This window comes from Macadamia integrifolia, chromosome 10 (assembly GCF_013358625.1).
Source record: "Macadamia integrifolia cultivar HAES 741 chromosome 10, SCU_Mint_v3, whole genome shotgun sequence".
NCBI classification, from domain to species: domain Eukaryota; kingdom Viridiplantae; phylum Streptophyta; class Magnoliopsida; order Proteales; family Proteaceae; genus Macadamia; species Macadamia integrifolia.
This window is the reverse complement of record NC_056566.1, coordinates 13,962,019-13,978,232: the sequence shown is the minus strand read 5'-3', so window position 1 is coordinate 13,978,232 and position 16,214 is coordinate 13,962,019. Positions and strand designations below refer to the sequence as shown.

Genomic DNA, 16,214 nt, shown 5'->3' with positions numbered 1-16,214 from the left:
AAAATTTTAAGTTGGCATTACAAACACTAATACAAATCCAACTTTACTATTAATTAAAAAAAAGTATACTTTAATGTAGAAATAATGCACGCAATTTCCTAGGCAATATTTTTACCAGGGAGTTTATGGACTGCCTAGTTATGCCACATTCCATTGTTAGATATAGCTGAATTGTTTATATAGATCATTCCCAAGATCTATTTGTCTCACATATTGTTGCGGTTGAAAATCGTCTTAGGCCTCCTTCGAATCCTGTAAAGAGGAACATGCATAAGAGAGTGAGCTTTGGGTTGATTCAACAGAGGACTCTTCGATGCCTAAGTCAAACTTACATGCAAACAGATAACTCTAGTAAGAATGGAAAAGAATCGGTTCTTTGGAAAGAGTTTTACCTGAGTTTTTATAATTGGAGATGCCGGTTGCTCGTGAAGAGTCTAGGTTTGGAATTTAACGATTGTAGGTAGGAGTCTAAATATGGTAACAGTTATAGTGGGAGAGTGAACGTAGAGATCGTTTCCATTATGGAAGCACTCCCATATCAGCCATATCTCGGAGGATACTATGGAATTCCCTTCTTTTTTTCTTTTTTTTTTATAAGTGGTGTTCATATATTAAGGAAAAAAGAATATGAAGTAAGGTAGCCTTATTCTCCTCCTTTGGACTAACCAAAAGAAAGGAAAAAAACTTGAAACCCAGTAGGACAGGCCCTGCATTATAATTTGAAATAAAAAATCAAAGATTACAATCTATAGTAGACTTTAAATTCAGAATCACCTCTCACTAAACTTGTAGAACCCTGCTCATTGAACCCAGTTTATTGACTGATTGGTTCGGTTTGGTCTTGCAGGGTTTGAACAGGAACGGGTTGATGCTGATGCCTTGTGGTTCATGACGGCAAAGGTGACGTCAAATGTGGGGTGGCCGGATAAGATTGAGCCAGTGCCCGAGTTGATCTGCACGCCTAAGCCATGCCCTTGCACATATCATAAGGTTATATATGGATAGGAAATATACGTTATCCTATTTGAATGATAGGACCTTAGTCCACAACACGTGGCAAGAGTGAAATATATGTTAAAACACCGTTTTCCTCCAAAATACAGCAAGGTTGGCTTGTTTGGCCAACTGGTGGGTGTCACTGGTAGGTGCAATACCAACCAGTGTGACCCACCTGTTGGGGTATTGTGGATTCTAGCATGCCTAGCTTGGATGAACACATGTATTTTGACCTCCTCATCGCAATGAGGTCTTATATGCCAGATTATGTCGGCTACATCGCCCGAAAACACAAATTAATGTGTTTTGGTCCATGAATGAGCAAAACCAAACAGGCCCTATAAGATATCTATAAACCAAAGTATAAATAGCACTTCAACCCCCTTTTCTCTCTCCCATTTATGATTTTAGCAAAGTTGGTGAAGGGAGTAAAGAAGAGGGAGAAGAGAGGAAGAAGGAGAGAAGGAAGAGGGAGGAGGTTTCGCCCTTGGATCTCGTGGCCACAGTTCACCTTTCCACCGCCGGTGTTTTGAGATCTATCTTTTGAGCTAAGAAACCCCATAAACCCTTGAGATATGATGAAACCCTCTTTGTATATGTTGAATCTAGAAGGTAATGGAGCACTTGCATGATTTCCTTGAAGGATTTGAGAAGGGAAACAAGGATTTGGGAGTATTTGTAGAGGCATTTGAGTTCAGGGAAGAGGAACCCAAGATTTGGGGTTTTCAAGCCAAGGTACAATTTCTTTACCCAAATCTTATTGATGGCTTAAATCTATGGAACAATCAGGTAAAAGAGGCTTAGAATGTGTGGGGAATAAAGTGGGAAGCACTTTATGGGGTTTCCATGAGTTGGAATGGAAGAAAGATGAAAACAGCAAAATTCGAGGAATACCGGCGAGTGTCAACCTACCAGTGCGACCCGCCTGTACTCTCTATATCTACAGGCGGGTGCCACACCTACCAGTGTGACCCGCCTGTCTTCTCTGTGTCTATCGATGGGTAGGATCGGCGGGTGCCACACCTACCAGTGTGACCCGCCTGTCCAGACAGAATTCACAAGTGGGTCCTCCTAGGTACCTATATGACCCACCTGTAGCCCAAATGAGCTCCGGTTGAACTCAAACTCACCGACAACCTTCTTCACACTATTATATGCGTAGTGACCATATCCTACGTCGTTTATGGTCCCGATTTGTTCGTATTTCTAAATCCTTTATCTGTGCTAGGTTTTGAGAAACTCATCTTCTCACTCTGGATCTTATCTGTACCGCTAGTGCTAATTCTTTTACGAAAATAGGTAAGTGGGGAGAGGACTTTGATCTTAATTTTGGAGTGTTTTTGGCATCCTATGCATTCATGGACTATATTGACATTCCGATTACCATTTCCATACATATGATTGATGAATGAATAATGTATTTAGAATTGAACATTATGTATTATAAATTTTATATGCATGATTACTTACTTGAAATCTTAAGAATGGATTTATCATATGATGGTTATGATGTCGGCTTACCAAACATGTGTGGGATTTCTAGATTAGATGTCATAGTCAGCTTGGATACAAATGCATTGGTACACCATGGAATGGGACACAGAAGTACTATGTAGTTATCCTATCTCATGTAGGAGCATGTGGTTAGGATATCATAATCCTCATGCTACGACTCTTCCCAATAGGGGTTTATGTGTTGGGTTATCACTGGGGAAAAGTGTTGGTCGCGGACCGCAGTGGTGGTTAGAAGTACGCCTAGATGATCATTAGGACAGTTGAAAACCTTGGTGATATATTCAGAGGGCCAATCATACTGCTTTTAATTTCTGTTATGGTTCAGCTACGGTTTACTTTTCTGCTGTGGTTCGGCCACGATTTACTTTTTCAAGTGCTCACGGTGGGCCTTCTCCGACAACCCTATGGGTGTATCGTGGGATGAAAAACGCATCTCGAACCCAGGGCATATACACACTGTGGTTGTGAGTAGCATGTTACCTATAACCTAGTAATTTGTTTAGGTGGAATAGGATTAAAATGAATCTCATGCATATAGTATCATTTTCTTTGCATTTGCTTGTGTGTGTCTTTCTTTTTATTTACTGAGCTAGTGAGCTCACCCCTCGTTCACACACCTTTTTAGATGATTTTGTAGGATATTCTATAGAGGAACCTGTGTCGAGTCCTACTGACGAAACCCCAATGGGGGATTGGTGGATTCCTGAAGAATTCGAGTACGATAATGACTGCTGTGTGAGGGTTTTGTTGCAGGGCAACAGTGACAGATTCTATTTACTGTACTCTTTTGATTCTTTTGGTAAATTTCCTTTTGTGCTCTCGATATTTAAATTTCTATTTCTTGTGTAAATATCATGCCTACGAGCCCACATGTAAATACCTTATGTATAACAATTTGAGTATCAAGAATATATGAAAAATTACAGGTAATCATTTATGACAAGACTTCTATTGTATTATATTATTATATTCCATTGATCACTTGTGGTTGGCTGTGTTGTGGCTACTATATCAAATGATCCTAGTAGTTTTGGGTTACACGGAGGGAACCTGATCACCGGTCCAGTTCTATGTGAACGGGACGTGACAACGGTGGTATCAAAGCGCTATGTTTTAATCACACACAACTTGTAAGAATTAAATTCTTAGAAATCTAAATTTAGATAAGGGATTGGGAAAAACATAAAAGACTTCATATAAAATCTGGAAGTACATAAAACTTGAAAATTTCGCCATGATGCATCCATAAGTTGAGGGTACCAAAGTGAGCGCACAAAAAAATATGAATTACATAATCACATAAAATTTGTCCATACACAAGAAGAGTATTCACAATATAATCATATCCATGAGTCTCTCTACATACTAGAGAGCTATTCCAATAATGTTAGACAAGAAGAGAATAGAAGAGAAAAGAGGAAAAGAAAACAAAATTCCCAAAATTACAACCCATACGATGGAAAAGAGAAGAAAGAAAAACAACAGTCTCATTAGTCCTCATCATCAATGTCATCCAAGTCTATGATCTCCTCCACCTATTCTCTTGAGTTAATATCCAAGCGACGATCATAGTAGTAGAATCGACTGTCCCTAGAGGCTAAGTCCATGGTATGGTCTATATCGTCGATGTCTATGATCATGCTCACTTAGGTTTCTTTCATAGTTGTCGGCCCTGTTAGGAGCTTCTCCTGACCCTCCTGTAGTGACTTTAGTCCAACCATCAAGCCCTAGAAGTTAAAGGCCCCACCTGGAGATGGCGGAACTGCTCTGAGGGGGACCTCATCCTCCATCTCTACACCCATCTCTATATCCTCCTCCTCCTCGGGGATATAGTCCTCATCATCCTCTTCATCTTCGCCCTCCTCTTGGGCTGGCTCCATCAGATGAAACAAACTCATCTTATACAAGATGCCCCGGCCAAATCTGTCCGCAGGAGCACTACCCACCTCACCCTCTAGTGCTACCTGGAAGTGCTCAAATACCTTAGTGAGAGACCGTGCATAGGGGGTGGTTGCCTTCAGCTGGATGGGATGCATGGAACTCTATAGTCTTCATGATCACATATGGAAGGCACAGACGTGGAGGATGATCCAAAGCAGTGTTAGAGACAGTAGGCCACATATGCAGCCATGAAGTTCACCCGATTCTGGTGCTCAACCTAGGAAAGCAGGTTAAACTATACCAGCCAGCTGAAAACTCAGACCTCTAGGAGAAAAGTAGTCTCAAACTCAGGGCGAATGGTGCTACCAAAAATGGTTCGGTAGATGTGCTTCTGGAGAGACTCGCTCATATGGGGACCCAAGGCCTTACCCCTAGGAGGGCAGTAGTACCAGGTACCCTCCATGGAGATGCTGCCAATAAGTCGAGTGGCAACCTAATATCTCGACCACTATTAGTTAAAACGGGAACAACAAAAAAATAGAAACGTACGGTACGGGTTTTAAATAGATAAAAACGATGAATGGTACGGTAAAAAAAGGTTAAAAAAAGGGAACGACAAACAGATGAAAACGAATGGTACGAGTATTAAACGTGTAGTTTTCAAAAAAAGAAACTAGAAAAAGGGTACTATACTCATGCAATTTGAGAGATTATTACATGTATACATGCATCTAATGTTTCAAAAGCTCTGGGAGTCCCAAGATAAAATAGCCCAATTGACTACAAAAAGATGAAATGTTGCTAGTTTTAGCTTCTCCTTACTCAATGGGCTATAAGAAGATGAGATTTTTTTTCTTATAGATAGTATGGAAGTTAAAAACCAAAACCCAAGTGCCATATTGTCTTCACTCTTCACTTTTACTAATAGGTTTTTTTTTTTTCTTAAATTAATTATTTTTTTTGATAAAATTCCTATTTTACCCTTAAAAAATGGATACACGTTTAAAACGCTTTTAAAACGGATTCTTTTGTCATTTCCATTTTTTTTCGTATTGTATAACAGCATACGGGCAACCGCATTTTAAACGCATTTTAACTAACAGTGATCTCGACCTTTCACCCTGCTGGTGAGAGTGTACATCTTGTTATCATAAGCCACTTGCAAGTTGCAGTAGAATAACAGAATGAGATTGGGGTAGCATTGACGATCGACAGGTAGCATTGCCTCCTAACCCAAGGCCGTGAATCTCTCGAGCAACCAAACTCGAGTGAAATCCTCTGCCACCACAAATTTCTCCATCAACATGGGTCTCTTAGTGAAGGTATCCCAAGAGAGTGCAGCCTCGAGACTACAAGACTACAAAAGACCTCTTCGTTATAATCCTCTATATCCTCGGATCGGTCTCTAGAAGATCTAGCCCGAGATGCTGAAGAACTGGAAGCGACACCTTTCTTCTTCCTACTGGAAGCTTGCCTGCTTCTGGATGAAGAAGCAGCTCCCTTTGCTTTACGAGCAGACATCCTAAAAATTTGAAAGGAAAATATGAGAAGAGAATTGATAAAGTGCAAAATGTGAATTGTGAAACAAAGGATGAAAGTAAGGTACAAGCCCAAAGTTGTAAAGGATGATTAGTGGATATAACAACTCTAACAAAACACATTGAGTGGAAAATGGTGTTTTGATAAATAAAAGAGGAGAGAGTATATAGTGAAGAGCCACTTGAGGACTCATCTACACCTAAAATTCTGGTCCCTCCTCCTGTTATTACTCCCAATGATGTTGTGGCTCTTATCCAACAGTTGCAACAAGCTTTCCAGCAACAGCTACTCCAACAACAACAGAGGTAAAGGCAAGGAAATTTCTGAAAGGGCTAAAAGTATTTATTGGCACAATTTTGGGGGCTATGGACTTGACTGATTTTGCTTAAATTGTCCAGAAGGCCAAGTCTATAGAAGACAAGCAGAAGGGAGAGTCTTCCACTATCCCTGGACTTTGGAAGAGATCCAATCCCTATGCAGACTCAGGTAACCCAAACAAAAGTTTCCATGGGCCATATAATTATAGTCCATCATATCAGCAGCCCTATAGGTCATCAGGTTATATGCCCCGACCAGCTAATATATCAGGTACTACTTCTTTTCACCAGAATACTAGTACGGTGCCTACGACCCCACAGCCACCTCGTCCTCCTACTGCCCAAGGTTAGATACAGAGGGAACCAGTACCAGTGCTAGCCTCTTAGAACAGGTGCTATGTTTGCCATTCACTTGGGCATTTTGTAAAAGATTGCCCATACAAACTCAGTTGTGGTGCAGAGTCAGCCTCTTGTTCCTAGACCTGCCTTAACTCAAGGTGGCCCACCTCAAGGGAGAATGTATGCATTATTAGCTGAAGAGATTGAGGTAAACCCCGATGTTGTAGCAGGTACCCTACCTATCTCAGGTATACCAACTTATGTATTATTTGATTTTGGTGCATCACATTCTTTTATATCTAAAAGATTTTCTAGTAAATTTGATGTGACACCCAAGACTTTAGAAAGTAAATTGATTGTTAGCACACCTTCGGGCAAGGTAACAGAGTTGAATGACCCCACGGCCACCTCATCCTCCTATTGCACAAGGTCAGATACAGAGGGCACCAGTACCAGTGCTAGCCTCTTAGAACAAGTGCTATGTTTGCCATTCACTTGGGCATTTTGCAAAGGATTGCCCATACAAGCCAGTTGTAGTACAGAGTCAGCCTCCTGTTCCTAGACCTACCTTGACTCAAGGTGGCCCACCTCAAGGGAGAATGTATACATTATCAGCTAAAGAGGTAGAGGCAAACCCCGATGTTGTAGCAGATACCCTACCTATCTCAGGTATACGAACTTATGTATTATTTGATTTTGGTGCATCACATTCTTGTATATTTAAAAGATTTTCTAGTAAAATTGATGTGACACCCAGGACTTTAGAAAGTAAATTGATTATTAGCACACCTTCAGGCAAGGTAACAGAGTTAAATGAGACGTACGGGCCATGTTCCGTTGAAATAGGTAGGAAGAAGCTGGATGCCCAACTTATCAAATTTAATATGTAGAATTTTGATGTTATATTGGGCATAGATTGGTTATCTACTCACTGAGTAAATGTCATGTGTGCCAAGAAGCAAATTAACGTGATGAGTGATGATGGCGAAGAGCTTGTGTATCAAGCGGATAAGATATACGACCTAGAAAGATTCTTATCTTTGCAATACAGGCGGTAAAGTTATTGGAAGATGGATGTCTGGGCTACCTAGCTTCAGTACAAGATATAGAAGCAAAGGTCACCCCATTACAGGAATTGAATGTAGTTAGGGAATTCCTTGATGTCTTTTCAGATGATCTAACCCGACTTCCACCTGACAGGGAGTTAGAGTTTGCCATTGATTTAGTTCCCGGAGTGGCACTAGTGTCTAAAGCTCCGTACAGAATGGCACCACCTAAATTAAAGGAGTTGTAGACTCAGTTGCAGGATCTATTAGAGAAAGGGTTCATACGCACAAGTGTTTCTCCTTGGGGTGCCCTAGTTCTATTTGTCAAGAAGAAGGATGGGAGTTTGCGTATGTGCATCGATTACTAGGAATTGAACAAGTTGGCCATCAAGAATCGGTATCCGTTTCCACGCATAAATGATCTTTTCGATAGTTGCAAGGTGCTAAAGCGTTCTCCAAGATTGATTTTAGGTCCGATTATTACCAGCTTAAGATAAAGAGCAGTGATATACCCAAAACGGCTTTTAGGACCTGATATGGTCATTATGAATTCCTAGTGTTGTCTTTTGGTTTAACCAATGCACCAACAACCTTTATGGATCTAATGAATCGAGTATTTTATGATGTTCTTGATAAGTGGATCATCGTTTTCGTCGATGACATCTTGATATACTCAAAAACAGAAGAAGAGCATGCACAGCACTTGCAAATGGTACTTCAAAGATTGGGAGAACAACAATTATATGCAAAATTCAGCAAGTGTGAATTCTGGTTGAAACAAGTTGGATTCCTAGGGCATATAGTGTCTAAGAATGGGATCGAACTTGACATGGGGAAGGTAAAAGCAGTCGTAGAGTGGGAAGCTCCCAAGAATACCACAGAAATCAGGAGCTTCGTGGGATTAGCAGGTTACTACCGGTGATTTATTGAGAATTTTTCCCTAATCACCGCCACAATGACCAAGTTGACCAAAAAAGGAGTGAAATTTGAATGGGCAAAGGAGTGTGAAGACAGTTTTCAGGAACTAAATAAAAAATTGGTGTCAGCCCCAGAACTGACGATACCAGAGAGTACTAGTGGAATGACAATCTATACGGATGGCTCTAGAGTTGGGCTGGGTTACGTTCTTATGCAACATGGCAAGGTAGTGGCTTATGCATCTAGACAATTGAAGGAGTATGAGAAGAACTATCCCACTCATGATCTAGAGTTGGTGGCAGTTATCTTTGCCTTGAAGATATGACGCCATTATTTGTATGGGAAAAAGTACGAAATATTTAGTGATCACAAAAGCCTCAAGTACTTCTTCACCCAGAGGGATCTGAACATGAGATAGAGGAGATGGCTAGAACTCATGAAAGATTATGTCTATAATATACAATACCATCTAAGTAAGGCAAATGTGGTGGCTGATGCATTGAGCCAGAAAGCTCAAACTATGTCACTTGCTTATTTGGCCACTAGCCCACGGATTAAGCAAGAAGCCATGTTAATGGATGAAATCATTTTGAATGAGAGATCTACCTTAGAGCTTGATCAGCAGCCTGAGGACATTAAACAGTTAACCCTATCTCTAGCAGCCCTACAGGTTCAACCATCCATCAGGTATGAAATAATCATAAAACAACTCATAGATTCTGACTTGCAGAAAATCAGAGTTAAAATTCAAGAGCAAAGGATGGATGATCCTGATTTCATAATAGCAATAACGGAGCATTATTGTTTCGGGGCAGATTGTGTGTACCCAATGACATGGGGGTCCAAGACAAGATAATTAAGGAAGCACATAGTTCTGGGTACACGCTTCACCCCGGAAGCACCAAGATGTACAAAGATCTTAATTAAAGTTATTGATGGCCAGGGATGAAGATTACAGTTGCCCTATATATTGCACAGTGCCTTACGTGTCAGAAGGTCAAGGCAGAACGGTACCAACCATATGGCACTCTTCAGCCACTCCCAGTACCGGAGTGAAAATAGGATATGATTACTATGGACTTTGTCACCGGGTTACCCCGTTCACCCAAGGGAATGGTTGCAATTTGGGTGATAGTTGACAGACTCACTGAGACTGCCCATTTCATTCTAATCAAGACCACCTATTCTATGGATAAACTAGCACAACTTTACATGGAAAATGTAGTCCACTTGCATGGAGTGCCCTTAAGCATTGTGCTGGACAGAGACCCAAGGTTCACATCTCAATTCTAGAAGAGCCTCCAGTATGCTATGGGAACACAGGTGAACCTAAGCACTGCCTTTCATCCACAGACTGATGGGAAATCTGAACAGACTATACAAATATTAGAGGATATGCTTAGAGTATGTGCAATGGAAATGATGGGCAGTTGGGAAGAAAATATACCTCTTATGGAGTTTGGTTACAACAATAGTTATCAAGCCACTATCGGAATGGCTCCTTATGAGATGGTGGAAGGTGCAGAACCCCCTTATATTGGGATGATATAGGAGAATGGCGAATGCTTGGGCCAGAGATGATACAGATGACTTGCGATAAATTTGAGGTCATTAGCGAGAAAATCAAAGAGGCACAATCCCGACAAAAGAGCTATGCGGACAACTGCAGAAAATATATTGAATTCCAGGAAGGGAAGAAAGTGTTTCTGAAAATCTCTCCTACCAAGGGCTTACACAGGTTCCACAGGAAGGGCAAGTTGAGTCTAAGATATGTTGGCCCGTTTGAGATCTTGAAACGGGTTGGCTCAGTAGCATATATGCTGGCCCTTCCGCCATCTTTTAGTAACGTGCATAATGTATTCCATGTTTCAATGTTGAAGCGGTATGTACATAATCCATCACATGTGCTAACTGTGGAACCAGAGTACTTAGAGGCTGATATGACTAATGAGGAGCAGCCTGCTAAAATCTTGAACCGAAAGATAAAGACTCTTTGCAATTGATCCATTGCTTTTGTAAAAGTGCGACAGGCCAATCGTTCACTTGAGGAAGCATCCTGAGAGCAAGAAGATATCCAGGCTAAATATCCTCATCTTTTCAGACTACCAGGTAACTTCAATTTCGAGGATGAAATTTTTTAAGAGGGGATAGATGTAGAGCCTTGCTCTTTAACCAGGTTTATTGACCGATTGGTTCGGTTTGGTCTTGTAGGGTTTGAACCTAAACGGGTTGATGCCGGTGCCTTGTAGTTCATGACGGCAAGGGTGACGTCAAATACGGGGTGGCCGGATAAGATTGAGCCGGTGCCTGAGATGATCCACACACCTAAGCCATGCCCTTGCACATATCACAAGGCCATGTATGGATAGGAAAGGTACGTTATCCTATTTGAAAGATAGTAACTTGGTCCACAACATGTGGCGAGAGTGAAATATATGTTAAGACACCGTTTTCCTCCAAAATACAACAAGGTTGGCTTGTTTGGCCAACTGGTGGGTGTCACTGGTAAGGTACGAGACCCACCAACGTGACCCACCTGTTGGGGTATTGTGGACCCCAGCATGCCTAGCTTAGATGAACACATGCATTTTGACCTCCTCGTCACAATGAGATCTTATATACTCGATGATGTCGGCTACATCGCCCAGAAACATAAATTAATATGTTTTGGTCCATGAATGGGCAAAACCAAACAGACCCTACAAGATATTTATGAATCAAAGTATAAATAGCACTTCACCCCCTTTTCTCTCTCCCATTTGTGATTTTAGCATAGTTGGTGAAGGGAGTAAAGAAGAGGGAGAAAAGAAGAAGGAGAGAATGAAGAGGAAGGAGGTTTCCCCTTGGATCCCATGGCCACGGTTCACCTTTCCGCCGCTGGTGTCTTGAGATCTATCTTTTGAGGTAAGAAACCCCATAAACCCTTGAGATATGATGAAACCCTCTTTGTGTATGTTGAATCTATAAGGTAATGAAACCCTTGCATGATTTCCTTGAAGGATTTGAGAAGGGAAACAAGGATTTGGGAGTATTTGTAGAGGCATTTGAGTTTATGGAAGAGGATCTTAAGATTTAGGGTTTTCAAGCCAAGGTACGATTTCTTTACCCAAATCTTATTGATGGCTTATATCTATAGAACAGTCAGGTAAAAGAGGCTTAGAATGTGTGGGGAATAAATTGGCAAGCACCTTATGGGGTTTTCATGAGTTGGAATGGAAGAAAGATGAAAAACAGTAAAACCCAAGGAATACTGGCAGGTAGGACCGACGGGTGTCACACCTACCAGTGCGACCTGCCTGTCCTCTCTGTGTCTACCAGTGGGTAGGACCGATGGGTGACACATCTATGCCTATCCAGACAGAATTCACAGGTGGGTCCTCCTACCCCACCTGTATGACCCACCTATAGCCCAAATGAGCTCTAATTGAACTCAAACTCATCGACAATCTTCTTCACACTATTAAACGTGTAGTGACCATATCCTACATCGTTTATGATCCCGATTTGTACGTATTTCTAAATCCTTTATCTGTGCTAGGTTTCGAGAAACTCATCTTCTCACTCCGGATCTTACCTGTACCATGAGTGCTGATTCTTCTACGAAAATAGGTAAGTGGGGAGAGGACTTTGATCTTAATTTTAGAGTGATTTTGGCATCCTATGCATTCATGGACTATATTGACATTCCGATTGCCATTCCCATGCACATGATTGATGAATGAATATTGCATTTAGAACTGAACATGATGTATCATAAATTCTATATGCATGATTACTTGCTTGAAATCTTGAGAATGGATTTATCATGTGATGGTTATGATGCCGGCTTACCGAACATGCATGGAATTTCTAGATTAGATGTTGTAGTCGGCTTGAATATAAATGCATTGGTACACCATGGAATGGGAAACGAAATTATTATGCAGTTGTCCTATCTCATGTAGGAGTGTGTGGTTAGGATATCATAATCCCTCGTGCTACGACCCTTCTCAACAGGGGTTTACATGTTGGGTTATCACTGGGGAGAAGCGTCGGTCGCGGACCGCCGTGGTGGTTAAAAGTACTCCTGGTTGATCGTTAGGACAGTTGGAAACCTTGGTGATATATTCAGAGGGCCAATCGTACTGCTTTTAATTTCTGCTATGGTTTGACCACAATTTACTTTTCTGCTGTGATTCAGCCACGATTTACATTTCTGCTGTGATTTGGCCATAATTTACTTTTTCGAGTGCTCACGGTGGGCCTTCTCCAACAACCCTATGGGTGAATCGCGTGATGGAGAATGCATCTCGAACCCGAGGCATACGTGCACTGTGATTATGAGTAGCACATTACCTATGACCTAGTAATGTTGTTTAGGTAGAATAAGATTAAAATGAATCTCATGCATATAGTATCATTTGCTTTGCATTTGCTTGTGTGCGTCTTTCTTTCCATTTATTGAGCTAGTGAACGCACCCCTCGTGTACACACCTTTTTAAATGATTTTGTAGGATATTTTATATAGGAACCTGTGATGGGTCCCATTGACGAAACCCCAGTGAGGGATTGATGGGTTCCTGAAGAATTCAAGCACGGTGACGGCTACCTGTGTGAGGGTTGTGTTCTAGGGCAACAGTGACAGATTCTATTTACTGTACTTTTTTTATTCTTTTGACAAATTCTCTTTTGTGCTCTCGATATTTAAATTACTGTTTCTTACGTAAATATCATGTCTATGGGCCCACGTGTAAATACCTTTTGTATAACAATTTGGGTATCAAGAAGAGTATATGAAAAATTACAGGTAATTATTTATGAAAAGACTTCCACTGTATTATATTATTATATTCCATTGATCATTTATAGCTGGCTGTGTTGTAGTTACTGTATCAGATGATATTGGTGGTTTTGGGTTACCTAGAGGGAACCCGGTCACCAGTCCAGTTCTATGTGAACGGGGTGTGACAAAACTATTTAGCTCATCTGGAAAATCTTGAGCCTAAATAATAGTCTCTCCCTGACCTGTTGCATATGATGCCATAAAATCAGCTGGTTTATTTATCTCCCTCCAAACATGCCTGAATTCCTTCTGTGCTAGAGATTTTGAGCTATTTAGAATCTCAGTTTTAATAACTCTGGTATGCCAAGGCCCTTCTATCACACCATTTAATATATCAATAGCCAATTTCGAATCTGAAAAAATGGATACCTCCATGATGTTCTTTTTCATATAAATGTTTATTCCTCTAAGGATTGCTTGTAATTCCAGCCACAAAATGCTTGTAGCTTCTTCCATACCCGAATAAGCTACAATGGCTACCCCCACTCTATCTTTGATTAGCCCTCCATATGATGCTCTAGCTCCACGTGTAAGGGAGCCATCACAAATCAACGCTACCATGTTCTCTGGTGGTTGGATCCAGCAACAAGCTCTAGGAATCACTGTTTTCCAAGTGACTTTAATTCCCCAACTTGTTTCTAAGAATTGGTTTCTAGGACTACAATCAGCCATAAAGTTCAGAGTTGAGCATTTCAACTTCACTTTAGAAATTATGGCTTCCATAATCTATGGAGTAGTCTGGATTTTTGCTTTGAAAATCCTAAAGTTTCTTTCTTGTCAAATGTGTTGTACTGTGGAATTCCCTTCATTCGAGGGAATGGTTTCTTATTCTAACGGATGTCCTTCCTGGATTCGATCTCTGTCTTGTGATACACAGGTTAGGCTCGATTATCTTCCCTTCTTGGAGATTCTTCTTGATGGTGCTAACAAGGCCTTGGGCGATCGGCAAAGGGTAGATGACGTGGTTACTTGGTTGCCCATATCGAGCGGTAGATAGTCTGCTACCCCATAGCTTGATTTTCCCTTGTAATTATACGAGCCCTCTACTCGTGGGGCCTCCCATGGTAGTGACCTAGACGTTCAGCTCCTGGGGTTTGCTTGGTGCCGTTGGTCGATCGATTTTTGTCTCGGATGCCTTAGATTAAGGAGCTATATGGTCGGTCTTACTGAGTCATTCAGCTATTCCTACATCTCGGGGCCTGCTGATAGTCGATAGTTGTATTAGTCTTAGCCACTAATTTTAGTCATAACACATCAATTTTCAATCAAATTGAACTTATCCAAGTAGCTAAATAAAATATTAAGAAATTCAAGATTGAGAGCCAAGAGAGTGCATGCCAATACATAAGAAGATATACAATAAATTTGATTTGAAAAATTATATTGTATCATCCCTGTTTTCAAACCTTATATGAGATATCACCCTAAATTTTCAAAAATACCAAACGTGCCCCTAAAATCCAACACCGTTAGTTTTAAAATGGAAATTACTCTTTTGACTGTAAAACCAAATATGAATAAAAAAGCCACTTCTCATTCTTTTCACCTCTTTTCCCCAAATCAAAAATAGGGCCAATGCAAACTTCTTCTGCAGAGCTCTTCTCCCTTCCTCTTCTTCCTTCTTCGTTCAATTGATTTTTTTCCTCCTGCCTCCGTCCCCCTTCTTCTTCGTTCAGTGTTTTTGTTTTTTTAAGCATTCCAAAGACATCAAATCCCACAGAAGCACAAAGCAAAGCAGACCAAATGATCATCCAAAATGGTGTCAATAGTACTGAAAAAATTACAAAGCGAATAATTGCTTTTCATCGTCAATAACTGGGAACTGGATACATTCCACTCAAGAACTGCATACAATATTGGAAGCGATGATTTCAAGCAGGCCCTTTGGATTGTCCACATGGACCCAATGACCTAAGTTGGGAAGAACATGAACCCTACAGATCCATTCCTCTTCTTCATAGACAGGGTTTCTAGACGCTGAACCACATCTGGTGACCATCTGTCACCGTTTTCTGCGCGTACAATGGCAATTTGTAGCCCTTTGGGTGGGTGCTCCAACAGAGACCAATAGCTCTTCTCCCTGTAAGACCTGAACATTTCAACTGCACCTTGGAGATTGAAGGCCCATGTCTCAGACTCCCCAGACTTCTTTAGGTTGCTCCCAATCCATTCCGACAGTGACTTGGAGAATCATAGCTTGATCATGTGGTCCACAAGCCACTTTCGTGATGGGACAAATGAAGGCAAACACTGAAGGGTCTGTAGAACCTTCTCTCCTTCTCCATCGCTCGCTCTAGGGCTAACTTCACCAAGGACAGAAATCAGTACCCACAACTGTCTGGGTAAGGCAGCAAATTCCTCGTAATCTCCGCAAGCACAGCTCTCAACAAATTGTGTAAGGCAGCAGTCTTCGACTTTTATTGAATAGAATCTACCAAAGTACTTAGCTGAACAAATGAGGAACCTCTAAATCCTCCTGAACACATGCCAATTCTTGAACAAGACAAGCTAAAGAACACACTAGAAAGAGACAGACAGAGGCGGAGGAGTAGAGCAGAACTCAGGCATGGCTGCTCTGGCTATGGATAGTGCAGCAGTTACGAACCTGCGTTTTGTGTTCCACCAAGTCCAACAAGCAACTGAGAGACGGAGGTGGAAGGCCGATCAGATCAGAGTAGTGAGTTTTTTGAAAATAACAAGTTTACCCTTAAACTTGTCATTTAAAATATACCAATAGTGACACGTTTGACGTTTGTGAGCAAACATGATGGATTTAAGAGTCATTATCTTTCAAAATAGGTATATATTATCTATTTTTTAAAATTTAGGGAGATATCTCAT

The 16,214-nt window shown here is 41.0% G+C and overlaps 1 pseudogene; it reads right to left on the bottom strand.

The window, feature by feature from the left end:
* Positions 1–15,109: 15,109 nt before the first annotated feature.
* On the bottom strand, positions 15,110–15,941 carry LOC122092220 (annotated as a pseudogene).
* Between the last annotated feature and the right edge of the window lie 273 nt (positions 15,942–16,214).